Here is a 13,780-nt window from a genome sequence, read left to right on the forward strand (position 1 = left end):
GTAGTAGCATTCGTCTTAAAACAACTATAATTCAACAACCTAAAATTCCACTTTTCCTCTGGTTTTTGCAGTGACATTTTCCCATTCTTTACCATCATCCTGCCAACGACTGGCTATAAAACATCAAAATTGTGTTGGCTTTTGCCCAGCCTGCTCCAAAATAACTGACTCTGGGATCTGTCGGAGCCCAAAGGAAGGATATGTGGCCCCTTGATAGTTCTTGCTTTTAATTTATCTTTGTATAAATAAAACTTGTTGCCCCACCCTTTCTAAAGCTGAAAGTCAGCCTTAAATGCCTAAGTGAATGACTCAAGGCAGGACTTGACTCCCAGGAAGAGGAGAGGCTGCAATTAGAAGTGCTTATCGTTTTGCCTCACAAGCAGGCTCATCACACATTTCTCAAACACAAAGTGGGGACCACTTAACCTGACTGCCTCTGTCTCTTTGGGCAAAACAAAGGGAAAGTGGCTCTTCTGTCTCAGGTAATAGCAGCGACGGCAACATAATTGATATTCAAATGACACCTCTCACAGAAACTGCTGTGAGTCTCAACCTCGAAGACCAGCTCATCAGGAAAAATTCAAGTCAGCACTTGATTTGGACTAGGGTGGCTCAGTGTAAAGCACGTCTGAAGTGCTGGAACAGGCCTGTGTTCTTGGTACTTTCTGCATCACAGCCCCTCTTGAATAAAGACTATCAGCTTAAAAACAAATATAATTAGAAAGTAAAACAGAAAGGCAGGTATCACTATATTGACATGTGTCTTCAATAAATATTTGAGAGTCTATGCAAGATGCTGAGAGACATAAAATAACCGTGAAAAGTTCCACTCACTTTTAATAATGAGTGCTGTTTCTATGCTAGACATTGTGCTTTATAAACACTGTCTCATTTGATCCTTGTGAAAACCCTATGACATAAAGCAACGTCTAATCTCAATTATACACATGATGACATTGAGATTCAATGGTGGCTTTTGGCCAAATTCCTAAAACCCATAAATGCTGAGATAGGATTCATCCCCAGTTATGATGGCTACCTTTCATGAAATCTAATAGAAAAGAGATAAATTACCAGTTAACTTGATCACAAGGCAGGATGAAAGCTGACTTAATAAATGCTATTTTTAACTTGGGGTATATCTAAAGCTGAAAGTGAAAGTGAAAGAGAAAGTGAAGTCGTTCAGTCGTGTCCGACTCTTTGCGACCCCATGGACTGTAGCCCACCAGGCTTCTCCGTCCATGGGATTTTCCAGGCAAGAGGACTGGAGTGGGGTGCGTTTCCTTCTCCTTTAAAGCTGCAGGGGTGGATATTGTAACATTTATCTTCCTGTTTGCCTTCAGATCCACTATGGTCCTTCTCTTGCTTTACATCAGACAGGGCTGACCTCCCAGACTCTCTTTCTGCCTAGGTTGGGCTAAAGGGAAGTATCCGCTGGAGGCAATGTGGAATAAGGAGATGCAGGGTCTCTCTTTTGCTTCCTGTTCTCTGAGTTGTGTCTTAGTTCTCCAAGCAGTAGCACCTCTGACTTCACCGTTGTTCCAGCTCCCACCAGTCTGGCCCACGGCAGCTGCAGCTTCAGCCAGGAGGCTGTAACCCATGGTCGCCCCACCTTCCTCCTGTCTCTCCAGCTGATGACAGCCTCTGGTGCTGCTGGCCTCTGGGTTGTTCCTCCTTTCCCTGTGTGCTCTTTGGACACCTTGTCACCAACTTTCCATGCTGCATGTCTCCTGTTGGCTGACTTGACCTGGTGATCTTGACCTCCATGGGTACAGGTATCGTGGAATGTCGGCCGAACCAGAGAGGGCTGGGTAGATGACAAGGAAAGTTAGAAGCTGAGAAGCTCAGCAGCAGGTCTCAGCCTTGCCCTCTCTTTCTTATGCTCATGACTGTCATGGAAGTAGGGAACCCTTTTGAAGAAGGGACACACTGAGTTAGACCCTTTTCAGAGAGGCTTCTAAGCAGAAGGGGTCTTGGCAAGGTTCTTTCTCTCCCTGCTCAAGGATTATTAGTGCACACGGAAGAGGATTTTGTTTCCTCTTTAAAACAGGTGGTGAGTGCTGCTAAAGATGTGTATGGCACTGGAGTGTGACCCGGCTTCCGCATTTCCTACTTTTTGGCTCCTGAGCACCGTGTGTTGCAGGCAAATTGGACAACGGATACAAGGACACTCTGCAGTCAGAGCCTCAGTCTGTGGGAAAGATGCAGGTGGCCTGGCAAACGAGCCACGGACGCTCCATATTGGTCATGAGCAACAGGAGAGAAATACCCTGAAGCTGAAATATGCAGCAGCATGCAGACAAACCACAGTGGCAGCCCCGAGATTCAAAGCCACCTTACCCATCCAAACCAAAGGAGCGGCACAGGATGATGTATCATGCCCGATTTCATGGAGGTGGCAGGAAATGGACACCCTAAGTAGAGAATGAGACTGGCATACAATTATGGAGGAAAAAAAGCAGCTGGCATTTATAGAGTTGGATGGCATCACTGAATCAATGGACATGAGTTTGAGCAAACTCTTTGGGCTTCCCTAGTGACTCACAGGAAAGAATCTGCCTGCAGTGTGGGACACCCGGGTTCAATCCCTGGGTTGGGAAGACCCCCTGGAGAAGGAAATGGCAGCCCACTCCAGTCTTCTTGCCTGCAGAATCCCGTGGACAGAGGAGCAAGGCAGGTTACAGTCTACGGGGTTGCAAAGGGTCAGACAAGACTTAGCAACTGAACAACAACACTGAGTTCTCCTGAGGTTCGTTAGTAGAATGAACCCCATGTCCTAAGCCAGTGTGGCTTTCAGAGTGGAATCCCCAGTCATTGGCACCATGCTTACCTGGGCACGTGTTATAACTGCAAATTCTCAGCACCCCCACCCAGACTGTAGCACCAGAAATTGTAGTCATCATCTGCAGGTCATAGATTAAAAAAAGAAATAATAAACCGTGATGAGTATCGTGATTGTAGGGTTAGAATTCAAGTTGTTTGTATGGCGTCCTATGCTCTACTGTTCTGTACACACAGTCAACCTGAAGATAAGAATGGCCAAAGGGTGATTTTCCACCATGTTGGCCACTAGACAGATGTTTTGCAATGGGTGATATGTCACTGCTGCCTCCTCCTCACTCACCTAAGTGTCAAGAGTGAGTTCTCATGACCTCACAGCTATCAGACAAATGCCCCTGTGCTCTGGAGCCTGGAGCGTCCGGTGAGGCATCGGGCAAAGCCCAGCACTTCTGCCCTCCCTGCAGGCAGGGGCGCTGTGGGTGGGAGGAGGCACGGCCTTCAAAAGCAGGATTCGCCAGTCACTGAGTCAATTTTGGAAAAGTTTTTCAGCTTTCCGGGTCTCGGGTTTTTCATTTGTATAAATGGGGACATTAACATCTGCCTCAAAGGCTTGTGATGTGAATTACTCCCTTTTGTAAAAAAAGAAAGTTTATGTTTATTTTTATTTTTTCCATTTTTTTTCAAATTCTTTTCCCATTTAGGCTATTAGGGATATTGAAGCGTCCCCTGTGCTTTGCAGCAGGTCCCTGTTTTGCTGTGACTTGTGCACATTTGCTATATTTAAAATACATAATTCTTAGCTTCCTTCTTGCTCTTGTATTTTCCTTTGGGCCTCCTTCCCACCTCTGAGAAGATGGAGGTCACTCCATTGTCAGAGCATTTGTTTACAAAACCAGCCATGGAAAGTTTACATTTTGTTTTATTATGTACTACAGAGTTTCTCAACCTTTGCACCATTGACATCTGGGGACGGATAATTGTTACAAGGGGTATTTTGTGCCAGTGTAGGAAGCCAGGAGCAAACAATTCCCATCCCCTGATTTTGCCAACTGAGAAATGCCTCCAGCCCTGGCCAGTCTCCTGAGTGCAAATCCAATCCCTCCCATCCCTCAGTCACAAATCAGAAGTTGGTTTGAGGAGAATTGAATAAGAAGAGGGTTATTCTACCCAGTTGCACAAATCATCAGGGAAACTAGTTATTAAACCCTCACAGAGGATTTTCGCTAAATGGATTTATAACGATTCACATTTTGGCAGACCATTTGCTTTGACAAAGAATATATTTACACAGAAGAAGCCAGTTGGTGAACTGGGGCAAGTAATTTAATAATTGGGTGGAACAGAAGCCAACTAGTAAATAAACACTGGTGTTCTACGTCTGCCTTTCTATTTTGTCGATTTACCCATATTCTGCTATTAAATCCAACTAGCTCTACTCGGCACAACATAAGCCATCTGAGAAGTTCTTAACAGTTATTAAAAATGCCATTTTATTAATGTGTACTGTATTATAAGCATAATTAATAATCTAATTCTTCCCAGACACAATAGTCTGTGTTCACTGATCAATCCCTTAAAATAAAATACAAAGTGGTTCACATCTGTCCCTGCGAGAGACCAAGAAGCTCGTGCAAGTCTTAGAATAAATGAAAATATTTTGTCCAGCTATCCCAGTTGAGTCTTAGGGATTGGAAATACAAGAGGAAAGTATCTCGGTCCTTTCCCCTTCAGGGAACACCTTCGGTTGGACTAGCAGAGTCCCCCGGGATCCTGAGAGGTCAGGAGAAGGGACGGAAGCTGCTCTGTGGTCTGAGTGGAGAGAGCCCACACCCAGCTCACCGTGGGTGACAAGAGTGAGCCAGCGTCACGCAGCGTCTGGACGGTGTGTCTCAGCCATCCACCGAGCAGTGAGTGTGTCAGGGCTGCTGCTCAGTGCTTGGAAACACTGAGATAAGACAACCTGTCACGGGTTTAGACTAGTCTTATATAGCTGGTCCTTTCAGTAGAACTGAGTGGTCAGTTTGTCCTGAGCAGATACTCAGTCCACAGTGGAGAATATGACCGGGTCACAGTGTGGTGGGAGCATGTGCCCTCTCAGAGGCGACCCTTCTGGACTGGACCCTCTGCTTAGGGTTTCCAGTTTGGCCGAACCATCGTTTTGTCTAAGCTCCTGGTGTCCAAAGTCCTGGGGGTGCGCTCTGGACTGCATGGTTGACTCCCCCTGAAATTCATCTGCTGAAGCCCTAATATGATGACATTTGCAGATGGGCCTTTGGGAGGTGATTAGGTCATGAGGGGTGGGGGTGCCCGTGACGAGATTAGTGCCCTCATAAAAAGAGAGACCTCCCTCCATCAGTCTCTGCTCTCTGACCTGGGAGCCAGGAGAAGCCTTCCCTGAGCGAGAACCTCACCACGCTGGCCCTGACCTTGGACTTCAGCCTCCAGAACTGTGAGAAGGAACTGCGTGCGGTCCAACCATCCTCTGTGCTGCTGTTACGGCAGCACAGACAGGCTAAGGCAGGCTGTTTCTGCCACGCTCTGCTGTCCCAGCACTGCGGCTCGCTGTGATTTTCACGCATCACTGAGTACTTCTTAGTTACTGGTGTAGAAATCACACTGAAACTATAGTGAGCTTTTCTCAGATGGGAAGGCCACCAGAGATCAATTGAGTAGATATACTTCATCCAGATAGACCCAATAAAGATGTGTTCTTTTTTTTTAATATCCAAAATGATTTTTTTTGATCAAGGCTGGTAGATTTAGGTACAAAGCTGGATAACCATTTCCAAAACAAAAAAGAAAAAAAACCTCAAAACACTGCTTTGCTATTATCTGAAAGAAAAGTAAGCTCACCAAACAATACACTTCTGAATGAGAAACAAGAATCAAATGATATACAGCCTTCACCTTGCTGTTTACTTTTCTCTGCTCTTGTTCAAACAGTTATTTAGTGGATCAAATGTTCAAATGCCAACCTGGCAGGCACTCAAAAAAAATAAGCGGCCTCTTTTTAAAATTTTTATGTTGCTTCGTTCTTGTTTTTAAGACCAGAAGACCAAATGACACTGAACTGGTAGAGAAGAGCAGATGTCTGTAATTTATTTTCCTTGATTGGATTTTAATAGAATTTGCATAGGACCTTATTTATTTTCACTCTCCAATTAGGGAGTCTGGACTCAGGAATCCAACCGAGGGTCAGCACTTGTTCTGGCTGATGGATGATGGAGCTGTGAGATGGCGTTCATCTTAGGAAGTCTGATTCTGAGCAGAGACAGGGATATTCTAAAGCGGGAAACAGCTGCAGGTTCAGTTTCACAACTTTTCTCTAGGATCTCTAGGAAATATTCCTACTAAAATAATTGTTAGTAGCCTATAGTCCCGGAACATTCTACTAACACTCTACATGGAAAATCTAGTTTAATATATTTATCACTCTATGTGTGTAATACAATTCTACAACCAAACCCTTGTCCGAAATTCTGACATCTCATGAGCTGTAAAAACTACACAAAATAACTTTTCCCCACAAGTTTCTGGCAAACCTATTCATGGCAGAACATGAGCAGAACTGATCTGAAGCTATACCAGACTTATTTTTTTCACTTAAAAGAAATATTCGAGCATAGATGATTTACAGTGTTGTATGAGTTTCAGGTATACAGCAAAGTAATGCAGTTATGCATATACATATATTCATTATTTTTCAATTTATTTTCACATCTATATGCATGAGAATTATCACAAATATTGAGTGTAAGTCTTTGTTGGTGCTCTATTTGATATATAGTTGCGTGTGTATGTTAATCCCAAGCTCCTGACTTATCCCTCCTCACTATGCTTTCCCTTCGGTCACCACAAGCTTGTTTTCCATGCCGGTCAATCTGCTTCTGTTTTGTAAATAAATCCACTTGTATCATTTCTAAAACTCAGGTTCCATGTATGAGTGATATATGTATGATACGTCATATGATATTCGTCATCCTCTGACTTAGTTCACCCAGCATGATGCTCTCTAGGGCCACCCGTGCTGCTGCAAGCGGCACTGTCCCTCCTTTTCACGGCTGAGCAGCATCCGTGGTGCATGCATGCACTTCAGCTCCTCTCCCATGCCTCTCGTGATAGACACTTAGGTTGTCTCCAAGTCTTGGCATCTGCAGACTGTGCTTCAGTGAACATCTGGGCATGTGTTATCTTTTTGAATTCGTTTTCTCCAGATATATTCATTTTCTGCAGGATCATTTGGTAGTTCTAGTTTTAGTTTTTAAGGAACCTCCATACTGTTCTCCATCATGGCTGAACCACTTTGCTTTCCCACCAGAAGGGTAGGAGGGCTCCCTTTCCTCCACATCCTCTCAAGTATTTAATCTTTATGAACTTTTTGATGATAGTGATTCTGACCAGTGTGAGGTGATACCTCACTGTAGTTTTGATTAGCATTTCTTTAGTAGTTACTGATGTTGAGCATCCTTTCATGTACTTTTTTGGACACCTGTATGCCTTGAGAACCCCATGAACAGTATGAAAAGGCAAAATAATAGGATACTGAATGAGGAACTCCCCAGGTCAGTAGGTGTCCAATATGCTACTGGAGATCAGTGGAGAAATAACTCCAGAAAGAAAGAAGAGATGGAGCCAAAGCAAAACCAATACCCAGCTGTGGATGTGACTGGTGATAGAAACAAAGTCCGATGCTGTAAAAAGCAATACTGCATAGGAACCTGGAATGTCAGGTCCATGAATCAAGGCAAATTGGAAGTGGTCAAACAAGAGATGGCAAGAGTGAACATTGACATTCTAGGAAACAGCAAACCGAAATGGACTGGAATGGGTGAATTTAACTCAGATGACCATTATATCTACTACTGTGGGCAGGAATCCCTCAGAAGAAATGGAGTAGCCATCATGGTCAGCAAAAGAGTCTGAAATGCAATACTTGGATGCAATCTCAAAAACGACAGAATGATCTCTGTTCATTTCCAAGGCAAACCATTCAATATCACAGTTATTCAAGTCTATGCCCCAACCAGTAATGCTGAAGAAGCTGAAGTTGAACAGTTCTATGAAGACCTACAAGACCTTTTAGAACTAACACCCAAAAAAGATGTTCTTTTCATTACAGGGGACTGGAATGCAAAAGTAGGAAGTCAAGAAACACCTGGAGTAACAGGCAAATTTGGCCTTGGAATGCAGAATGAAGCAGGGCAAAGACTAATAGAGTTTTGCCAAGAAAATGCACTGGTCATAGCAAACACCCTCTTCCAACAACAAAAGAGAAGACTCTACACATGGACATCACCAGATGGTCAACACCAAAATCAGATTGATTATATTCCTTGCAGCCAAAAATGGAGAAGCTCTATACAGTCAACAAAAACAAAACCACGAGCTGACTGTGGCTCAGATCATGAACTCCTTATTGCCAAATTCAGACTTAAATTGAAGAAAGTAGGGAAAACTGCTAGACCATTCAGGTATGACCTAAATCAAATCCCTTACGATTATACAGGGGAAGTGAGAAATAGATTTAAGGGCCTAGATCTGATAGATAGAGTGCCTGATGAACTATGGAATGAAGTTCGTGATATTGTACAGGAGACAGGGATCAAGACTATCCCCATGGAAAAGAAATGCAAAAAAGCAAAACAGCTGTCTGTGGAGGCCTTACAAATAGCTGTGAAAAGAAGAGAGGCAAAAAGCAAAGGAGAAAAGGAAAGATAGAAGCATCAGAATGCAGAGTTCCAAAGAATAGCAAGAAGAGATAAGAAAGCCTTCTTCAGTGATCAATGCAAAGAAATAGAGGAAAACAACAGAATGGGAAAGACTAGAGATCTCTTCAAGAAAATTAGAGATACCAAGGGAACATTTCATGCAAAGATGGTCTCGATAAAGGACAGAAATGGTCTGAACCTAACAGAAGCAGAAGATATTAAGAAGAGGTGGCAAGAATACACAGAAGAACTGTACAAAAAAGATCTTCACGACCCAGGTAATCATGATGGTGTGATCACTCACCTAAAGCCAGACATCCTGGAATGTGGAGTCAAGTGGGCCTTAGAAAGCATCACTATGAACAAAGCTACTGAAGGTGATGGAATTCCAATGGCGCTATCTCAAATCCTGAAAGATGATGCTATGAAAGTGCTGCATTCAATATGCCAGCAAATTTGGAAAACTCAGCAGTGGCCACAGGACTGGAAAAGGTCAGTTTTCATTCCAATCCCAAAGAACGGCAATGCCAAAGAATGCTCAAACTATCGCACAATTGCACTCATCTCACATGCTAGTAAAGTAATGCTCAAAATTCTCCAAGCCAGACTTCAGCAATATGTGAACCGTGAACTTCCTGATGTTCAAGCTGGTTTTAGAAAAGGGAAAGGAACCAGAGATCAAATTGCCAACATCTGCTGGATCATGGAAAAAGCAAGAGAGTTCCAGAAAAACATCCATTTCTGCTTTATTGACTATGCCAAAGCCTTTGACTGTGTGGATCGCAATAAAATGGAAAATTCTGAAAGAGATGGGAATACCAGACCACCTGAACTGCCTCTTGAGAAATCTGTATGCAGGTCAGGAAGCAACAGTTAGAACTGGACATGGAACAACAGACTGGTTCCAAATAGGAAAAGGAGTACATCAAGGCTGTATATTGTCACCCTGCTTATTTAATTTATATGCAAAGTACATCATGAGAAACGCTGGACTAGAAGAAAGACAAGTTGGAATCAAGATTGCCGGGAGAAATATCAATAACCTCAGATATGCAGATGACACCACCCTTATGGCAGAAAATGAAGAGGAACTAAAAAGCTTCTTGATGAAAGTGAAAGAAGAGAGTGAAAAAGTTGGCTTAAAGCTCAACATTCAGAAAACAAAGATCATGGCATCCGGTCCTATCACTTCATGGGAAATAGATGGGGAAACAGTGGAAACAGTGTCAGACTTTAATTTTTTGGGCTCCAAAATCACTGCAGATGGTGACTGCAGCCATGAAATTAAAAGATGCTTACTCCTTGGAAGAAGTTATGACCAACCTAGATAGCATATTCAAAAGCAGAGACATTACTTTGCCGACTAAGGTCCGTCTAGTCAAGGCTATGGTTTTTCCTGTGGTCATTTATGGATGTGAGGGTTGGACTGTGAAGAAGGCTGAGCACTGAAGAACTGATGCTTTTGAACTGTGGTGTTGGAGAAGACTCTTGAGAGTCCCTTGGACTTCAAGGACATCCAACCAGGCCATTCTGAAGGAGATCAGCCCTGGGATTTCTTTGGAGGGAATGATGCTAAAGCTGAAGCTCCAGTACTTTGGCCACCTCATGTGAAGAGTTGACTCATTGGAAAAGATTCTGATGCTGGGAGGGATTGGGGGCAGGAGGAGAAGGGGACGACTAAGAATGAGATGGCTGGATGGCATCACAGACTCGATGGACGTGAGTCTGAGTGAACTCCGGGAGTTGGTGATGGACAGGGAGGCCTGGTGTGCTGCGATTCATGGGGTCGCAAAGAGTCAGACACGACTGAGCGACTGAACTGAACTGCACTGAACTGAACTGATGTCTCACTTAGATGTCTATTTAGGCCTGGCCATTCTTTGATTGAGTTGTTTATTTTTTTGACATAAAGCTGTTTGTGTATTTCACAGATTAATTCTCATCAGTCGTTTCAACAACAAACTTATTTATTCTACTTTATGTGAATATTCATACATTTGCTGCAGAAATAGAATTGTGATGATTAAAAGGTGCCATATATCCTGGGAAGGGAGGTACATAATTAATTATTTAAAATCTGAAAATAAAAACACTTTCTAAAATCTGGAAAATGCTTAATTTCCAAATCTGTCTTTCTCCAAGGTTTTTGGATAAGAGATTGTGAGCCTGTAATACTATTATCTGAACTTTAATGATAAGGAAATTGACTCACAGAGGTTAAATAGTCTATTCTTCAGCAGGTTTATGCAGGTGTGAGCAGCCTTGTCTGGGTGATACGCTGGCGTGCATGCAAAGTTATCTGAATTGTAAAAACATTTTTCAGCCTTTAGTTCAGTCACCAATTCCTCCCTGTGTCACCACCAGACAGAAACCCTTCCATCCCAGGAGTGACTATGGAGTTTACATCTAAACCAAGGCTCTTAAGAGAAGGAAGTCTCCACAATAGCAGTTTCACCAGGATGAGGAGCCCAGGGAAGGTCTGTCTGATGCAAACTAAGGCAAAACGACCCCTAGATAGGTAACACCTTTACCCAAATCTGGGCTCAGGATGGAAAACAAGGACTCACCCAATGGTGAGCACTGTTTAACTCCCACACTTTCTCTGTCACCATGACGACTCTCCCCAGAATGGCCCTGAGTTTTTGCTCTGCCAAACAGCCCTCCTGTCTGTGCCTGAAGACATCCTTTCTGCCTTGCAAGACAGTTCCCATGATGCCTCCTGCAGGATGTCTTCCCGAGTCTCCTCCTTTCCTCTGTGCCTCCATAGCTCCACGCTGGTTGCCACCATGACTGGGCATCTTGTATACTGCCTGGGGTTAGAGTTTGCTCAGGGGCATGTGCGTTAATGAGGCACCTGCTGTGTGAAGCTGCTGCTGGTTGGTAGGCATCCAGAAGCCCATGCTTCTCCAGCTCTCACTGTGCAGAGCTTCCTTGTTTTGCTAACTCTGATTGCACTGCAAGAAGCAAAGTGCACCTGTATCCATTAAGCTCCAAAGATGAGAGACAAGGCATGCTGATGGTCCCCGAGACTTCTATAAGGTCTCAGAATGAATGTTTTGCTCTAAGAGGAATGTTTCTGCACCATTCATTGCCCACTAAAACACTTTCTTTCCTGATGACATATCCAAGGCAGAAACAGGCATAATCTGGTTCTCCAAGGTTTGTCCTGCTCAAGAAATACCATGTCCAGTTGGTGCCCCCTCTAATTGTGGCTTTCTGGTGCACTGAAAAATAACTGCCATCCTTTCCTTGCCATAGAATTACTCATTATAATGGAAAATTATGGTTTCTAATGGGCCTGTCCTAGACCTTGTATTTAACCTAATATTCCTAAAATTGTGGCCTGCATATACTGTATCAAAGCTGCCTGGGGTGTTTGTTAAAAGGCCCATCCAAATCCTACTACTTTTAATTTGGGGGGGGCGCAAGGCTCATAATACTGCATTTTAAGAATGTTCTCCAGGTGATTAGGGGGTCACATGATAGTTGAAAAGCCACTGCTCTAAAGAAATTGAATAAAATTCAAAAGTTTAAATTTAATCCTTCGGTTCTGATGCAGTTTCCTTCCTTCCCCCCCTTTCTTTTCCCCCCTTCCTTTTCCCCCTTCCTTCTTCCCTTCTCCATTCATTAACGAAAAATTCAAGAAACACATGAATATGGCAACAGATAGAAGTTTTGGAAATGAAAATCTGGCTGCATGTGTCCTTCAGTCAGTGTCTGTCCTTTGATCGCATCCTTATGACATACTCTCCACCTCCAAGCGTCAGGGGTGAGGGGGGACCATGAGCAGCTGAGAGGAATGACTTTCAGGATTTTACTCACTTATTTAGTAAGCAATTCAGCTGATACTTTGATCTGATTCTCTAGACTATTTTTTAGATGATCATGAGTGCTGTCCACTATGGCGGCCACGGAGCGTTTGAAATGCCAGCAGAACCGAGATGTTCCTAACTATAAAATACACCCCGGTTTTCAAATACTTGTTACAAATCAAAGACTGTTAGTGATCTCATTAGCAATTTTTATGCTGATTATATAGTGAAATGACAATACTTTTGTTGTGTTGAACTATGTTAAATACACTATTAAAATTAATTTTACTTGTTTCCTTTTATTCTGCATAATTGTTTTACATACTACATATTCTACATACTTGTTTCTTTTTATTCTTCTGGGCTGCCCTGGTGGCTCAGTGGTAAAGAATCGGCCTGCCATGCAGGAGATGTGAATTCCATCCCTGTGTCAAGAAGATCCCCTGGAGAAGGAAATGGCAACCACTCCACATTCTTGCCTGGGAAATCCCACGGACAGAGGAGCCTGGCTACAGTCCATGGGGTCACAAAGAGTTGGACGTGACTTAGTGACTAAACAAAAGCAACAGTGTGGCTAGTAGAAAATGGGAAACCAGATATAAAGCTTACATCTGAGACTCACATTATGTTTCTCGGTGTTCTATAGTGTTGCTTTAGATGCTTGTAGCCTCTTACCTGGCTAAGTCCCTAACCTTGGGTGTCTCAAGCTAAAGAAGTAGGGAACCAGGGTCAGACAGAGGACAGCTCTGGAAACACAAGGGCCCTAGGAAGTACACAGCTCCTATGACCTGGGAGGGACCCAGAATCTTCAAATTAAAGAAGCTTCCCAGAGGATTCTAGTAGGACTTAACTCCATCACCTCTTTCCATCATACCCCATTTTAAATGATACTGCAGGTTACTGTATAGCAGAGGCAACTCTGCTCAGCATTTTGTAACAACCTGTATGAGAAAAGAATTTGAAAAAGAATAGACACACATATATATAACTGAATCACTTTATTGTACACCTGAAATGAAGAAAACGTTGTTAATGAACTATACTCTGGTATAAAATAAAATTTAATTTAAAAAGTAAATGGTATTTCGGGAGTCTATTTTCAAATACTATTTCTGTGTGTTTTTTTCCCCTTTTAAGTCACCCTCCTCCCATAAGCTAATTCTAAAAGAGTGGGGTTTTATCCTTCCCATTTAAGGGCTGAGTAAGGGAGTCATGATAGGCAAAGTGTGATGTCATCAAACAGTTATTTGTTTTTGCTTAGTTTTCCCAGAAGCCCACTTGATACACGTGTTGGAGCAGCAAAAAGAACGGTCACCGATCATGCCCTCATCTCAAGCTTCATGCCTCCCAAACTGCCATATTCTGCCTGCTTTTCAGCCACAGGTAACTTGGCCTTCTGAGAAGCACCTCCTTTGTCTCTTACCAGCTTGAACACCTTCTGTCAGGGTGATATTCGAGGAGCAGAACCTCCAGGGGCCT

The sequence above is a fragment of the Oryx dammah genome, unplaced genomic scaffold (genome assembly GCF_014754425.2).
Source record: "Oryx dammah isolate SB20612 unplaced genomic scaffold, SCBI_Odam_1.1 HiC_scaffold_7, whole genome shotgun sequence".
NCBI lineage: Eukaryota > Metazoa > Chordata > Mammalia > Artiodactyla > Bovidae > Oryx > Oryx dammah.